Below are 17,115 nucleotides of genomic sequence, written 5' to 3'. Positions count from 1 at the left end.
CCCCAGATAGATCCCTCTATAATCTAGCTTCCAGAGTTCCACATTAGCCGTAACCAAAAACCAAAGAAAAAAAAAAAAATGGCTGGGGACAGGTTTAAACTCACAAATGAAAGATGTAATAAGTTTTCAATAAATATCTCCTGGAAGAAAGAGTGAGTGGTAGAGAAAAGAAATAAGGTAAGAACTGAAGGAAAGAGACAAACAAAAAGTCCTAAGGTGGGCTTCCCTGGTGGCGCAGTGGTTGAGAGTCCACCGGACGTTTCGGGGACATGGGTTCGTGCCCTTGTCCAGGAAGATCCCACATTCCATGGAGCGTCTGTGCCCATGATCCATGGCCGCTGGGCCTGAAGGTCCAGAGCCTGCGCTCCACAATGGCAGAGGCCACAACAGTGTGAGGCCCGCGTACCAAAAAAAAAAAAAAGTCCAAAGGCAATAAGACAGATAACCAGAAAAAGACAGGAGAAAAGTGAAAAACAAAGCTGAACCACATACCATATCCATTCCACTCACCTTGATATCACAAGATCGGAACAGAAACTGTCGATTCAGATTGGATTTTACTATGGTGTCCATGTCTGTTTTGGTGATTGCCACACCCTCCCCACAGCCTAGCCCAGTCATGGCAAAGGTCTTAAGTAGCTCACAGCCAACGGCCCCTGCACCCACCTGGGAGGTGGCCAAGAAGGGAGACACAAGATGGTTAGGGTCACTGGGTAACAAAACCACTCCTCACTCCTCACTACCCCTGCAGATGGCAAGAGAGGGTAAGAGGATCTATGACTGCATATTTAAGTCACAGTGCCATAAAAATCCATGGTCCTCTAAGGAAAGAGGCACAAGGCCAGGATATAAAGGACCTGGTGTGAAGAAAATGGAAGAGGGATGAGATGAGGGTACAAGCCAACACCACCCCTTGTACACCACGAGGAGACTCCAGAAGAGGTGGCCAGAGCCTAGGGGACCTAAAGGTAGCTTTTGACAACAAGGTTCTCTCACAAAGAAGTATCTCTGCTTACCCAGCTTCTCTTGCAGGTCAGAGCCAAATACAGCCACCTGCCCATCATAATGGTTCTGGCACTGAGTCATGTGAAGGGAAGAGAGGGTTAGGGAAAAGCCACGTTAAAAAGATCCACAATAATGTCTTCTCCATGGGCCCAAATCACATACTGGAAGGCACGTGTCCTCTGTAAAGGCCTCTTTTTCCACAGGGAGACACTCAATGGCATCAAAGTACAGCTACTGTATAACAGGCATAAACTTTCCAGAGCAGCCCTGAGGAGTCGGTTAGAAAGAGAATGTGATCACTGGTTAATCAGAGCTGGAAAGCAAGCAGCAGGGCCGGAAAGGAACCTGGCCCAGGCCCAGCACTGTCCGTCTCCACTCACGCTGACCTTCATAAACTCCTGGGCAGCCACGCAACCAGTGAAGGAGTTGATGGGTGCCAGATCCCCAGGGGCCATATAAGCCGGCTTCTGGATGAGTTCTTCATCCAGACTGTTTTGCTACACTGCTGGCAGAGCTTGAGAATTCAAGCCTGTGCTAGGGTCACCAGTTCTGTTGCGTCCTCCTGGAAGGAGTAAAAGAACAATCACACCACTGTGGGGAGAGGGAGAGGGAGAAACACTAAATAGATGAAAAGGCATAGAGCAGCTTTGGTTCAAGGACCTGGTTGGCTTGCCCACCCATCTACCTCATTGTGGGGCCGAGAGAGCTGGCCATGCTGGGCACGGAACTGGTGCAGGACCTGGAAGCCAATTTGTAGCTGAGGAGGGCGATAATACTTGACAAAATTTGTTATCACAAAGTCCGGCTCTGCCTGTGAAGTAGGCAAGGTTTTCTGTGAAGAGCAAGATATCAGAACCAAAAAAGTAAAAAAACGTGGAGATGCCTGGAAGCCTACAACACACCCTCCTGCTCATACTCACAAAGCTTATCCTCTTAGTTACTTTGACTTGACTGACAATGCCTCCACAGATGTAGTCAGAGAAATTGGAGGTATCACAGATACTAAAGGTGTAGGGACCTGGGGGATGAAAAGAATGAAGGGTTATCTGTCAATTCATTCCCTCCCAAGATCAACAGCACTATCAAAACAGGAATATGAAAACCTCCCACCTTCTTCCTCACCTAACACCCTCCCCCATACAGTGGGAGTTTGGAGTTAACAGATATAAGCTATTATATATAGAATGGGTAAACAACAGGGTCCTACTGTAGAGCACACAGAAATCTATTCAGTATCCTGAGATAAACCATCATGGAATAGAATATGAAAAAGAATGTATATATAGATAACTGAGTTACTTTGCTGTAAAGCAAAAAGTAACTAATTTTTAAATCAACTATACTTCAATTAAGAAATAAAAATAATATATCGTACATCATAAAACAAAATCAAAAACAAAAACACAATGCTGATTTCTTCAGACAACACAGGTATTCTATGTCTAAATGCCACTCTAGAGAAAAAGAAGTAAGGCCTGAAAGGATCAGATGGCAACTACATAAGTTCTCTAGAGCAGACTCAAAAATATTAAAGGAACACAAAACGCAACTCCAAAACGCTAACATTCACAATTACCTTCCATCTATCAACACTTACCAGAAACTTACCAGCAACATCTGTGGCTTTAGTTTTCATTAAATTTGTAAATTTTTTGTCCATTATTTCTTCAAAAACTCTTTTGGCCCACCCCTTTCTTGGGAATTTCTTTGACATGTGAAATATATTTATAATAGATGTTTTAATGTTCTTAACCTGTGATTTTACATAACAGATGTGATTAACAAATTAACACACAAGAAAAAATTAGGAAGTTTAACAAAGTAGAAGAAACTATGCAAAATACAAAAGGTGTGTGTGGGGGAAAGTCAAACAAGTCAAGTGCCTTAGTACTCATGTAATTGGAGTTCTGGAAAGAGATAATGGTATGGCAGTGAGCTCCGAAAGTAATATTTTCAAAAAACATGTGGGCAGAAATTTTCCCAATTTGATAAAACTATAAACCCATATTTAATAAATATTTAATAAACTGCAAAAGAGACATGGAGAAAACTATACAAATGTATATAATGTATTATATATATATATATATATATATATATATATATATATATATATATATATATATATATATATATATATATATATATATATATATATATATATATATTCCTCTGTGCTCTGTTTTTGCCGAATCCCATGTTTTGGTATGTTGTGTTTACATTTTCATTCACTTCAGAGTATTTTCTAATATCTCTTGGACACTGTTTGACTCTTTTATTACTTAGGAATGCGTTGTTTAATTTCCACATATTTACAAGTTTTCACAAGTTCCTCCTATTACTGATGCCCATTATTCTTTCCTTTGTGGTCAGAGAAAAATTTGGTGTGATTTAAATTATTGACACTTGTTTTATGGCATAACTTGAAGTCTATCCTGGAGAACATTCCTAGTTCAAGTGAAAGGAAATTGTATTCTTCTGTTCTTGGGAGGAATGTTGTGTACATGTCTGTTAAGTGCACTCGGTTTAAATCATAGTTTTGTTTAGGTCTTCTCTTCCCTTGGTGATCATATATTTTGTCATTCATTTGGATATGCTGTTGAACCTATTTATCTCTCTCTCAAATTTTGTAAGTTTTTGATTCAGGTATCTGGAACTTTTTTGTTAGGTGAGCATTTGTTTATAATTCTTGTGTATTTCAACAGATTTACCCTTTTATCAATAATATATTATTAATCTAATATAATAATATAGTAATATATACTGTCCTTTGTCTCATTATTTTTTTATGTAAAATCTTTTTTGTCTGTTGTTAGTATAGTCACTATAACTCTCTTTCGATTTTTCTTGGCATGAGACTTATCTTTGCAACATTTTACTTAAAATCTATTTGTTTCACACTAAGATTTGTCTCTTTAACAACATATACGTGGTCATGTTTTTAAAAAATCCATACTTACAATCTGCTTTTTAATTGGACATCTTCTAGTGTACCACTTTTATGGTTTTTTGTTATTTCTTTTACTATATACATTTTAGAGCCATTTTATTAGTGGTTGCTCTGGAGTTAGGTTGTTATAAAGTAAACTGACAGTTTCTAACAACCTAGTTCACATTAATACCAACTTAATTTCAAAATATGAATTTTTTCTTTTATCTAGTTTATCCTTTTTCTTGTGTTGTTCTTATCATAAACTACATCTTTATACACTTTATACATCAGCACCAATTAATTTTTTTCCTGTGGAGTAATGTTTTAAATCAGGTAAGAGAAAAAATTAACTGCATTAGTTTACTATTGTTACTGAAACACATTTTCAGGAATTCAATTGTTTAAAACTTTACAAATTATTCTCTTAAAATACTACATGTTACAAGTCCCAAATCCATTTTACTGGGCTAAAGTCAATATGTTGGCAGGATTGGGTCCATCTGGAGGCTCTGCTGCGAGAATGTGTTTCCTTGCCCTTTTTTTTTGCTTAGTGGTTGCCAGTATTCCTAGGCTAGTAACCCCTTCTACTACCTTCAAATACATCAGTTCATTATCTACTTCTGTCATCACATTAACTTGTCCTCTGTCACCGACATATCCTTCATTCCTCTTATAAGAAATATTTTGATTAGATCCACCCAAGGTAACCCAAGAAAATTTCCCATCTGAAGACTCTAATATAATCATATATGCAAAGTTTTCTGCATAAAATAACATACATGTCCTGGGGATTAAAATGTGGGCATATTGGGGGACTATTATTCAGACTACAATCATACAAAAAAATCGTTTAAATTATCCTCTGTATTTACCTTTATAATTACTTTTACTGATGTTCTTTCTTTCTCTGGATTTGAGTTATCATCAAAGTGTCTTTCATTTTAGTTTGGACTCTCTCCAAGAATTATCTCATCTTGTAGGGCAGATAGTTAGCAATAAATCCTCTCCGTTTTGTGCTTATCTGGAATTGTCCTAATCCTGTCCTCAGTTTCAAAAGATGGTCTTGCTGCATATAAAATTCTTGGTTGACAGGTTTTTTTTTTTTCTATTAGCACTATGAATGTATCGAAGTGTTTTCTGCCCTGCATGTTGTCTGATGAGTAGTCTTTTTTTTTTTTTTTGGTTTAACTGAGAATCTCTTACATGCCATGGGTTGCTTCACAGTGCTTTCACAATTCTCTCTTGGTTTTTGGCTTTCAGTAGTTTATGATATGTGTTGCTATGGATCTCTGTGAGTTTAACCTGCTTTGAGTTTGTTTAGCTGGGCGAATCTGTATAATGATGTTTTGCATCAAATTTGGGATGTTTCTTGGCATTAATTCTTACAACTTTCTTTCTGCCCCCATAATTATTTTGACAACTCCCCATGTCAAAGTACATTCGAACTGGGTGACGTCCAAATTATGTCAAATATAGCCAGTCTTGCAAACGCAGAATTCCAAGGAACATCTCAGTCACGTCAGATAATGATAAATCTTTGGAGATTAGGTTCTGAAAGAATTCTCACTTTGTTCTTCTCCTTCTGGTGGCTACTCGGATGCAAAAGGAATGCATACTCTTTCAATATGTACTATTATTAAGCTGGAAAAAAGGAGGATGGGATTGTGACCATTTAAAGTCTCTAGAGCTTGCTGATCTTACCAAGATTCAGTCATTTTTCAACACGTAAATACTTCCCTAGTTCCTGTGAAATTTTGTCAATTTCCAGAGTTCTGAAAAAGTTGAGTCTGACAACTTTGTAGGTTTGTAATGTAAAGAATTTTTGGAGGGCCTTACACTATCATCTTCTGACATAACTCATTAGCTGTCCTTTCTGAGGAAGAAACAATGATCCTTTCGTGTTCCAGCCCGCAGTTGGCACAAGAGAAGTGTTGGACCCTTCCAGTAATTCTTTCCATGATTATCAGCTGTGTGACCTGAAGACAGGGACCTCACTTCTCTGGGCCATCTATAAAATGAGGATAATGATTGTACCTTTCCCCATTGGTAGAGTTTAAATGACTAAATATGAATAAAGGGCTTAAAAAAGAGTGTGACACACAGTACATACTACCTAATTAACATTAGTAGCTGGAATACTATTAAATTACCTGGTGTATTATGACACCTGATAAAGACTTACATTCACCACACTGTAAAGATCATGTAAGTATTTGCTGTTCTTCTTATCATCACCTTCATACCACCAATGGATGCTGAAAAGAAATTGCCTGTGATCACACAGCTGGGAGAGAACAATGCTGGATTTTTCATTTAGAAACTTTGCAGGTAACTGACATACTGGACCAGAAGGCTTTCCCTTCCTCATATACAGAAGTATGTACTTCTTCGCTAGACACAAGGCTCACAACTCTATAACCCGTTAGGGAAAATTATACATAGTTTATGTACATGAATGAGCAAAGGCCATACTCTTCATGATAGATGTACAACTGTCCTAAATAGAGCCTCTCTAAATTGGGACTATACTCTCCCTCATGAATAACCAATGCATGTAATTTTGCATGATAATATCTGTGTCCCAGCAGCACAACTGTTCTTTCTCCATTCCTGACAAGAAGGACGCCATATGTTCATGAATGGTAGTAAAACTATAGAAAATGAAGTCCTAATGGTACCCTGTTTCTCTCCAGATCCTGGTTGACTATCTCCAGTATCCTTTCTTAGCCTGATTTGAAGACTATCTTTACGAGAAAAGTGATCTCCGATGAATCGAATCTTATTGACACAGATCTCCAAATGCTTGAAGGACCCTATAATGGAACTTGGGTCACAAAAGTCATTCTGGCAAGAACCCAACACTTGTACTAGGACCCTTACTTAAACAATATTCCTCAAATCCTGCCTTGATTAGAAATCTCCAATTTTACCCAAATCCACCTCCCTTTGGAGAACATTGCAAATACCATGTGCTATCGAAACATGGCCACCAATGACCATCCACCAAATATTCCTAAGCCCTGGCGCAAAATGATATGCCACCAAAGAGACATCCAAATCCCTCCCCTCAGTCCCTAAACACCACCTCTATAGGTCCCCTCCAGAATAGACATCCCCTAAATGGCACCATGGGCCATAGATGCAAAGACATACCTCAGGGTATACCTGAAGTTTAGATCCTTTCTACAAATTACATGTAGGCTTTTAGACAACTTGAACTCCCCTTGAATCATGAAACACTCTTATTTACGATTGCAACAAAAAGAATAGGAATAAACATACCCGGGGAGAGAAAAGAGTTGTATGCAGAACACTATAAGATGCTGATGAAAGAAATGAAAGATGATACAGACGGAGAGATATGCCATGTCCTTGGGTTGGAAGAATCAACATTGTAAAAATGACTATATTACCCAAATCAATCTACAGATTCAATGTAATGCCTATCAAACTAGCAATCGCATTTTCCAGGGAATCAGAAGAAAATATTGCACAATGTGTATGGAAATAAAAATACACCGAATAACGAAAGCAAACTTGAGAAAGAAAAACGGAGCTGGATGAATCAGGCTCCTGCACTTCAGACTATACTACAAAGTTACAATCCTCAACACAGTATGGTACTGACAGAAAAACAGAAATATACATCAATGTAACAGTATAGAAAGCCCAGAGATAAACCCACTCACATATAGTCATCTTATTTTTGACAAAGCAGGCAAGCATATACAATGGAGATAAGACATCCTCTTCAACAAGTGGTGCTTGGAAAACTGGACGGATACATGTCCAAGAATGAAATTAAAACACTCACTAACACCATACACAAAAATAAACACAAATGGATTAAAGTCCTAAATGTAAAGTCAGACATGACCAAACAATTAGAGGAAAACTTAGGCAGAACACTCTATGACATAAATCACAGCAACATTCTTTTTGACCCACCTCCTAGAGAAATGGAAGTAAAAACAAAAATAAACAAATGGGACCTAGTGAAATTTAAAAGCTTTTGCACAGCAAAGGAAACCATAAAAAAGACCAAAAGACAACCCTGAGAATAGGAGAACATATTTGCAAATGAAGCAACTGAAAATGATTAATCTCCAAATTTTACCAACAGATCATGCAGCTCCAAACCAAAAACACAAACAAGAATCCAAAAATGAGCAGAAGATCTAACTATACAGTTCTCCAAGGATGATATACAGATTGCCATAAAACACATGAAAGGTTGCCCAATATCATGAATCATTAAAGAAATGTAAATCAAATCTACAATGAGGTATCACCTCACATTAGTCAGAATGACCATCAACAAAAACGGTACAAACAATAAATTCTGTAGAGGGTGTGAAGAAAAGGGAAACTTCTGGCACTGTTGTTTGGAATGTAAATTGTTACAGTCACTACGGAGAAAAGTTTGGAGGTCATAAGAAACTACTACTAGAAATAGCATATGACCCAGCAATCCCACTACTGTGCTTATACCCTGAGAAAACCATAATTCAAAAGGAGTCATGGAACACAAAGTTCATTACAGGTCTATTTACAATAGCCAGGACATGGAAGCAACTTAAGTGTCCATGGACAGAAGAATGGATAAAGAATGTGTGGCATATATATATAAAATGGAATATTACTCAGACATAAATAGAAATGAATTTGAGCTCTTTGTGGTTAGTTGGATGGACTTAGAGTCTGCCATATTTCGTGAAGTAAATCAGAAAGAAAAAAGAACAACTGTTTGCTAAGATTTATGTACGAAATCAGAAAAAAAACAGGTTCTGATGAACGTAGGGGCAGGAGAGGAATAAAGATGCCGATGTAGAGAATCGACTTGATAACACTTGCAGGGGCAAGGATAAGCTGGCACGAAGTGAGATAGTCATATAGACGTATATACACTACCAAATGTAAAATGGATAGCTAGTGGAAAGCAGCTGCATAACACAGGGAGATAAGTTCAGTGCTTTGTGACCACCTAGCCGTGTGAGATAGGGATGGTGTGAGGAAAATGCAATAGGGAGTGGGTAAGGTAATATATGTATATCTATAGCTGATTCACTTTGTTATACAGCAGAACCTAATGCAATATTCTAAAGCAATTATACTCCGATATAGGTGTTAAAAAAAAGGAATATGCTGTCTATAAGAGCCATTTTAACTTTAAGGACACACATAAGCTAAAGGTGTGGGAATACAAACTGATAGTGCAAACACTTTCCAAACAAGAACAGGACTGGCTCTCCCAATCTCATGTAATACAGACTTTCAGTCACAGTAGTTCAGAAGTGATAAATAAGGTCAGTATAAAATAATAACGGATCAATTTATCAAGAGGTTATAATAATTGTAAATATATAGGTACTGAATGTTGCATGATTAAACAAATATTTAAATCAACCATTAAGAGATCTGATAAGAGAAAACAACAGTAAAAATAATAATACTAAGGAACTATATTATCCCACTTTCTACCTTAGAAAATTAATAAAGACACCGAAGGTACCTAATAAACTTATAGAGAACTTCCATTCATCAGAACCAGAATCCACATGCTTCTTAAGTGCTGATGGAACATTCCCCCTGATAGTCAATGCCTTGGTACATAAAGCAAGCCTTAACAAATTTAAGAAGATCAAAACCACATTGAGCATCCTGTTTTATCATAACGTTATGAAGCTAGAAATCAGTAAAAAGAGAAAAAGTGAAAAATTCCTAATATGTAAAATTATACAGCACACACTGGAAAAATCTATGGGTCAAGGAAGAAGTCAAAAGGGAAATCTGAAACTACCTTCACATAAACAAAAATGACAACATACCAAAACTTTGGGGATGTAGCATAATCAATCTAAGGAGTGAATTTTTAGCATTCATAACTTCTTTAATTAAGAGAAAAGAATGATCTTAAATAAACGACTTATCCTTATACATGAAGGCCTAGGAAAAAGGAACAAATTAATTTCCAAGAATAAAAGAAAGAAATATGAAAGTTTCAAATGGAAATGAATAAAACAATAATCATATAATTATTTAAAAACTGAATCCAAGAGCTGGTATTTGTAAAGCATAATAAAATTGACAAAGCTTTAGCTAGACTAATGAAGAGAAAAAAGAACTTAATAAAGAAAACTTTAATTGAAAGAGGAGAAATTGTGATTGACACCATAGCATACAAATCATAATAAAGAAAGCTAAAAAACAGGGTCACACAAATGCATTAATCTCCACTAACTCCAATGTACCATGTTGCAAGACCATCATGAAGAAGACAAAAAAAAAAAAGTATGTCTTGATCATACAAATGATGAATTAGAAAATTGATTCAGTATTCAAAATTCTCCAAACAAAGAGAAGTCGAGGATCAGATCGTTTCATGGGTGAATTCTACTGAACATTTAATGAAGATTTATTGCCAGGCCTTCCCAACCCTACCAAATAACTAAAAAAAGAGGAAACATTACCAAACTCATTTTATAAAACCAGCATTTATCTGATTAACAAAGCCAGATAAAGATATAACAAGGGAATCACAAAACAAAACAAACAAAAAAACGCAGAACTTACAGGCCAATATACTTGTACATATTGATCGAAAAATTCTCAAGAAAATTCTAGCAAACCAAATTCAATAGCACACTAAAAGGATCAACATGATAAGGTGGGATACCTCCTGGGGATGTAAGGGTAGTTAACATTTTTAAATCAATGCTTTTAATTAACAACATGAATAACATGCGGAAGAAATGTTTGAAAGTATTTTTTAGGCTTTCTTGAATAAAGCTCTTAAGTAACTGTGTAGTGAAGAAACATTTTAAATGTAATAAAGGTCATATATTAGCAAGCCCACAGCTAACATCATATTCATGGTGAAAAGCTGAAAACTTTTCCTCTCAGACAGGAACAAATAAAAAATGCCCACTATCACCACTCCTATTCAACATAATATTAGAATACATAGCCAGAAGCATTAGGCAAGAAAAAGAAAAGAAAGGGATCAAAAGTGGAAAGGAAGAAGTAAAAATGCCTCTGTTGGAAGATAAAATATGATGTATGAAGGAAATCCTAAAGTCTCCACCAAAAACCGCATGAAATTGTTAGAACTAATAAACAAATTCAGTAATGTTGTTGGCTGTGAAACAAAAATACCAAATTAGTTGCATGTGTATACACTAACAAGAAAATAGCTGACACAAAAATAAAGAAAACACTTCCATTAACGGCAGTACCAAAAACAATAAAATGTTAGGACTACATTTAAGCAAGGAGACAAAAACATCTGTACACCTAAAAATATGACATTTACAAAAACTGAAGAAGACACAAGTGAATAGAAACTTATCCCATGTTTCTGAATTGAAAGAATGAATACTGTTCAAATGTTCACGCTACCTAAAGCCATCTATAGTTTCAATTGAAACCCAATAAATTTTCAATGGCAATTTTCCTAGAAATAGAATAACAATCCTAAAAATTGTACAAAACAACAAAGGACCCTGAAAATAGCCAAAACAATTTTCAGCAAGATAAACAAAGCTGGTTGCAACTCACTTTCTGGTTTCAAACTATTATACAAAGTTATGGTAATCAAAATAGTGTGAAGTTAGCATAAAAAAGACAATAGACCAATAGAATAGGACTGACAGCCCAGAAATAAACTCAGCCATGTCCAGTCAAGTAACATTTGACAAGGACGACAAGAATAAACAATGGAGTAAAAATAGACTTTACACTGAGTGTTGTTGGAAAAACGGGATATCCACACGGAAAACAATAAAATTGAACATGCATCTTAGACGATTCAAAAATTAACACAACATGAACAGAAATCACAACATGCCTAGAATTAAACAGAAAAAAAAATCTCCAAGGCATTTGTCTCAGCAATGATTCTTTTGGGTATGATACCAAAAGTAGAAGGAACAAAAGGAAAATTCAACATGTGTGACAACATCAAATTTAAAAGCCTCTGCACAAAAAGAAACTTGAACAGAGTGAAGAGGCATTGAACAGGAGGCATAAGAATTCTCCTATGGAATGGGAGAAAAGATTTGCCAACAACATGCCTGCTACGGGACTAATGTCCAAACATAAAAGGATTCAATTAAAAAAAAGTTGAATAATCTAATTAAAACGTGGGCTGAACACCTTAGCAGATATACTACCTTCATAGGAGACCTACAAGTGACCAAGAGACACATGAACATTTGCTCAACATCTGTAATAGTAAGAGAAATGCAAAATAAAACCACAAAGGGATGTCAACTCACACATTTCCTAGTGGTTATTATGAAAAAGAAAAGACAGAAAAGTGTAGTCAAGCATGTAGAAAACTGGGAAAACTTACAGACTGTTGGTGGGAATATACCTTAGTACAACCACTACATAAAATAATTAGGATGTTCCTCAAAGTACTAAAAATAATACCACCATATAACCTAGCAATTCCATTTCTGAATATACATATTTGAAGGAAATGAAATCAGTTACTTTACTGAGATATTTGAACTCCCATGTTCACTGTATTAATATTTACCAAAATATGCAAGGCATAGACACTAACTGTTTATCAATGAATAAACGGATTAAGAACTGTATATATTACCACAATGGATATTATACAGCCATATAAAGAAAATCCTGCAATTTGTGACCACATGAAATCAACTTGTGGGCATTATGCTTAGTGAAACAATCAGAGACATAAAGACAAACTGTGTGGTCCCACTTATTTATTAAATCTAAACAGCAGAGGTCATCAAAACAGAGAGTTGATATGTATTTAATAGGTGTGGGTTTGGGAAAAATAAGGAGATGAGAGTCAAAGAGTACAAATGTCCTGGTATAAAATATGTAGATTCTTGGGATCTAAGTTACAGCATAGTGACTTAGTTACCAACACTTTATTGCATATTTCAAGGTTACAAGGAAAGGAGATCTTAAATGTTCTTACAGCACACACACAAAAATGGTAACTATGTGAGGTGATAGAAGTATTAACTAACATTATTATCACATTATTTCACAACATAGATGTAAGTCTAATCATCATGCTGTGTACCTTATAATTACCAAGGTTATATGTCAATTTTATCTCAATAATGTTGGGGAAAATGTATTAAAGATAGGACCTAAATGTTTCAAAGCCTTTGAGTAAAGATAAGGAACAAACTTCTCAAGATTGGCCTTGGCAATAATTTCTTGACAATGACAGCAGGAGAGAAGGCAACAAAATCAAAAGTTAAGTGAAGTGAAATTGACCTGAAACATTCCTACATAATAAAGGAAACAATCAACAGAATTAACAGGCAATCTATAGAATAGTATAAAATATTTACAAACACGTACCTTAGAAGTGGCTAATATCCAACATACATAAGGAAAGTGCAAAACCTCAGTAGTGGGATATCACCTCATATCTGTTAGATTGGCTATTATCAAAAAAGAGAAGACAGCAGGCATGACCAAAGGGAACCACCTTACACTCTTGTTGGGAATGCTGTTTGGTGTAGCCACTCTAGAAAAGAGTTTGGAGGTTCCTCATAAAACCAAAAATTAGAACTACCAAATCATCCAGAACAAAATCTTTGGTTATTTATAAAATGGAAGGAAAAATGCTGACTCTAAGAAACACCTGAATACCATGTACACTGCACCATCATTCTCAAATGCCATACCAGGATAACTACACACTTAGCCTGAATAGATGGATAAAGGAAATGTGCCCCAGCAAGTTATTTTGTGTGGCAGGAAAAAAAAGTGGCACAATAAAAATATATTCAGGCATACTAGAAATAAAATGGTGCCTTTGTAACAAAATGGGTGCACCTTAAGGGCACTATGTTAAGTCAACATCTCTAATAGTAAGAGATGTTGAGAAGAAGTATGATGAAAGAAGAAGTAAGAAGTACTTAAGAAGTAAATCAGACAAATAAAAACAAAAATGGTGTAATCTCACTTATAGGAAAAAAAATTAATCTTCGTTGCAGGTTTTTCTCCTTCATCACTTTAAATATATCCTGACAGTCCCTTCTGGCTTGGAGAATTTAACAACTGTCCTTCACAAACTCTTCCAAAATATAGCAGAGGGAGGAACACTCCAAAACTAATTCTATGGCGCCACAATCACCCTGATACCAAAACCAGGCAAAGATATAATAAAAAAAGAAAACTACAGGCCAATATCACTGATGAATATAGATGCAAAAATCCTCAACAAAATGGTAGCAAACAGAAGCCAACAGCACATTAAAAGGATAATACACCATGATCAAGTGGAGTTTATTCCAAGAATACAAGGATTCTTCAATATATGCAAATCAATCAACGTGATACTTCATATTAACCAATTGAAGGAGAAAAACAATATGATCATCTCAATGGATGCAGGGAAACTTTCGAAAAAATTCAAACCCAATATATGATAAAAACTCTCCACATAGTAAGCATAGAGGGGAGTTTCCTCAACATAATAAAGGCCATATATGACAAACCCACAGCAAACATCATCCTCAATGGTGAAAAACCGAAAGTATTTTCATTAAGATCAGGAACAAGACAAGGCTGTCCACCCTCACAGCTCTTTCTCCACATAGATTTGGGCGTTTCAGACGCAGCAATCAGAGAAGAAAAGGAAATAAAAGGAATCCAAATCAGAAAAGAAGAAGTAAAGCTGTCACTCTTTGCAGATGACTTGATACTACACATAGAGTATCCTAAGGATGCTACCAGAAGATGAATAGAGCTAACCGATAAATTTGGTAAAGTAGCACAATAAAAAATTAATGCACAGAAATCTCTGGGATTCCAATAGGTTAATGATGGAAAATCTGAAAGAGAAATTAAGGAAACACTCTCATTTACCATTGCAACAAATAGAATAGAAGGAAACATACCCAGGTAGACAAAAGACCTGTATGCAGAAACCTATAAGATGCTGATGAAAGAAATGAAGGAGGATACAAATAGATGGAGATATATACCATGTTCTTGGGTTTGAAGAATCAACATAGTGAAAATGACTGTATGACATAACGCAATCTACAGAGTCAATGCAATCCCTATCAAAATACCAATGGCATATTCGAGGGAACTAGAAGAAAAAAATTCACAGTGTGTATGGAAAAAAAAAAAAAAACATGCCGAATAGCCAAAACAATCTTGAGAAAGAAAAACAGAGCTGGATGAATCGGGCTCCTGGACTTCAGACTATACTAAAAGCTACAGTAATCAAGACAGTATGGTACTGGCACAAAAACAGAAATATAGATCAATGGAGCACGGTAGAAAGCCCAGGGGTAAACCCACAGATATATGGTCACCTTATTTTTCATAAAGGAGGGAAGAATATACAATGGAGATAAGACATCCTCTTCAACAAGTGGTGCTGGGAAAACTGAATGGCTACATGTACAAGAATGAAATTAGAACACTCCCTAACGCCATACACAAAAATAAACACAAATCGATTAAAGGACTAAATGTAAGGTGAGACACTATCAAACACTTAGAGGAAAACATAGGCAGAACACTCTATGACATAAATAACAGCATGATTCTTTTTGACCCACTTCCTAGAAAAATGGAAATAAAAACAAAATTAAAGTAATGGGACATAGTGAAACAAAAATTTTTCACAGGAAAGGAAACTATAAACAACACGAAACGACAACCCTCAGAATGGGAGAAAATATTTGCAAATGAAGCAACTGAAATAGGATTAATCTCCAAAATTTACCCACAGCTCATGCAGCTGTAAACCAAAAAACACAAACCATCCAAAAATGGGCAGAAGACCTAAATAGACATTTCTCCAAAGATGATACCCAGATTGCAATAAAACACATGAAAGTTGGCTCAACCTTTCATGTTGAGCATGAATCATTATAGAAATATAAATCAAATCTACAATGAGGTATCACCTCACACTAGTCAGAGGAGCCGTCATCAAAAAATCAATATACTATACATTCTTGAGAGAGTGTAGGGAATAGGAAACCCTCCAGCACTGTTAATGGGAATGTAAATTGTTACAGTCACTATAGAGAACAGTATGGTGGTCATTAAGAAACTAAAACTAGAACTAATATATGACCCCACAATCCCACAACTGTGCATATACCCTGAGAAAACCATAATTCAAAAAGAGTCATGGACCACACAGTTCATTACAGGTGTAATTACAATAGCCAGGACAGGGAAAAAGCTAAGTGTCAATCGAAACATGAATGAATAAAGAAGGTGTGGCATATATATATACAATGGAATATTACTCAGAGATAAAGAGAAATTAAATTGAGCTATTTGCAGTTAGGTGGATAGACTTAGAGTCTGTCATACTGTGTGAAGTCAGAAAGAGAAAAAGAAAAACACTTTGCTATCACATATATATGGAATCTAAAAAAAAGGTTCTGATGAAGGTAGGAACAGCACAGGAAAAAAGATGCAGATGTAGAGAATCGACTTGAGAACATGGGGAGTGGAAAGGGTAAGCTGGCATGAAGTGAGAGAGTCGTATGTACATATATACACTACGAAATGTAAAATAGATAGCTAGTGGAAAGCAGCTGCATAGCACAGGGAGATACGTTCAGTGCTTTGTGACCACCAAGCTTGGTGGGATAGGGAGTGTTGGAGGGAGATGCAAGAGGGAGTGGATATGGGAATATATGTATACCTATAGCTGATTCATTTTGTTATACAGCAGACACTAATACAACATTGTAAAACAATTAAATTACCATATAAATGATAAAAAAAACCAATATGTTGTCTACAAGAGCAATTTTAACTTTAAGGACACACATAAGCTGAAGGTGAGGGAATAGAAACTGATAGTCCAAACAGTTTCCAAACAAGAGCAGGACTGGCTCCCCCAATCTCAGGTAATACAGACTTTCAGTCAAAATAGTTCACAATTGATAAAGAAGGTCAGTATACAATGATAATAGATCAATTTATCAAGAGATTATAATAATTGTAAATATATATGTACTGAACGTTGCAGGATTAAACAAATATATAAATTACCCATCAACAGATCTGATAGGAGAAATCAACAGTAAAACTAATAATGGTAAGGGACTATATTATCTCACTTTATACCTTAGAATATTGATAAAGACACTGAATGTACCCAATAAAATTATATAGAAGTTCCATCCAACAGAATC

General features: G+C 35.9%; 1 pseudogene across 1 annotated transcript in view; it reads right to left on the bottom strand.

Moving 5' to 3' along the window:
• Nucleotides 1-17,115, bottom strand: part of LOC308609739 (ubiquitin-like modifier-activating enzyme 1) — a 45,579-nt pseudogene that overhangs the window by 9,970 nt on the left and 18,494 nt on the right. The window contains exons 3-9 of the transcript in view: nt 6,616-6,781; nt 1,926-2,023; nt 1,691-1,837; nt 1,392-1,567; nt 1,168-1,272; nt 997-1,077; nt 511-666 (exon numbers count right to left, since the gene is read on the bottom strand). The product of the transcript in view is annotated as a ubiquitin-like modifier-activating enzyme 1 (transcript). The remainder of the gene's footprint in view (nt 1-510; nt 667-996; nt 1,078-1,167; nt 1,273-1,391; nt 1,568-1,690; nt 1,838-1,925; nt 2,024-6,615; nt 6,782-17,115) is intronic.

This window comes from Mesoplodon bidens (assembly GCF_964165515.1).
Source record: "Mesoplodon bidens genome assembly, chromosome: Y".
NCBI classification, from domain to species: Eukaryota; Metazoa; Chordata; class Mammalia; order Artiodactyla; family Ziphiidae; genus Mesoplodon; species Mesoplodon bidens.
This window is presented reverse-complemented; position numbering and strand designations above follow the sequence as displayed.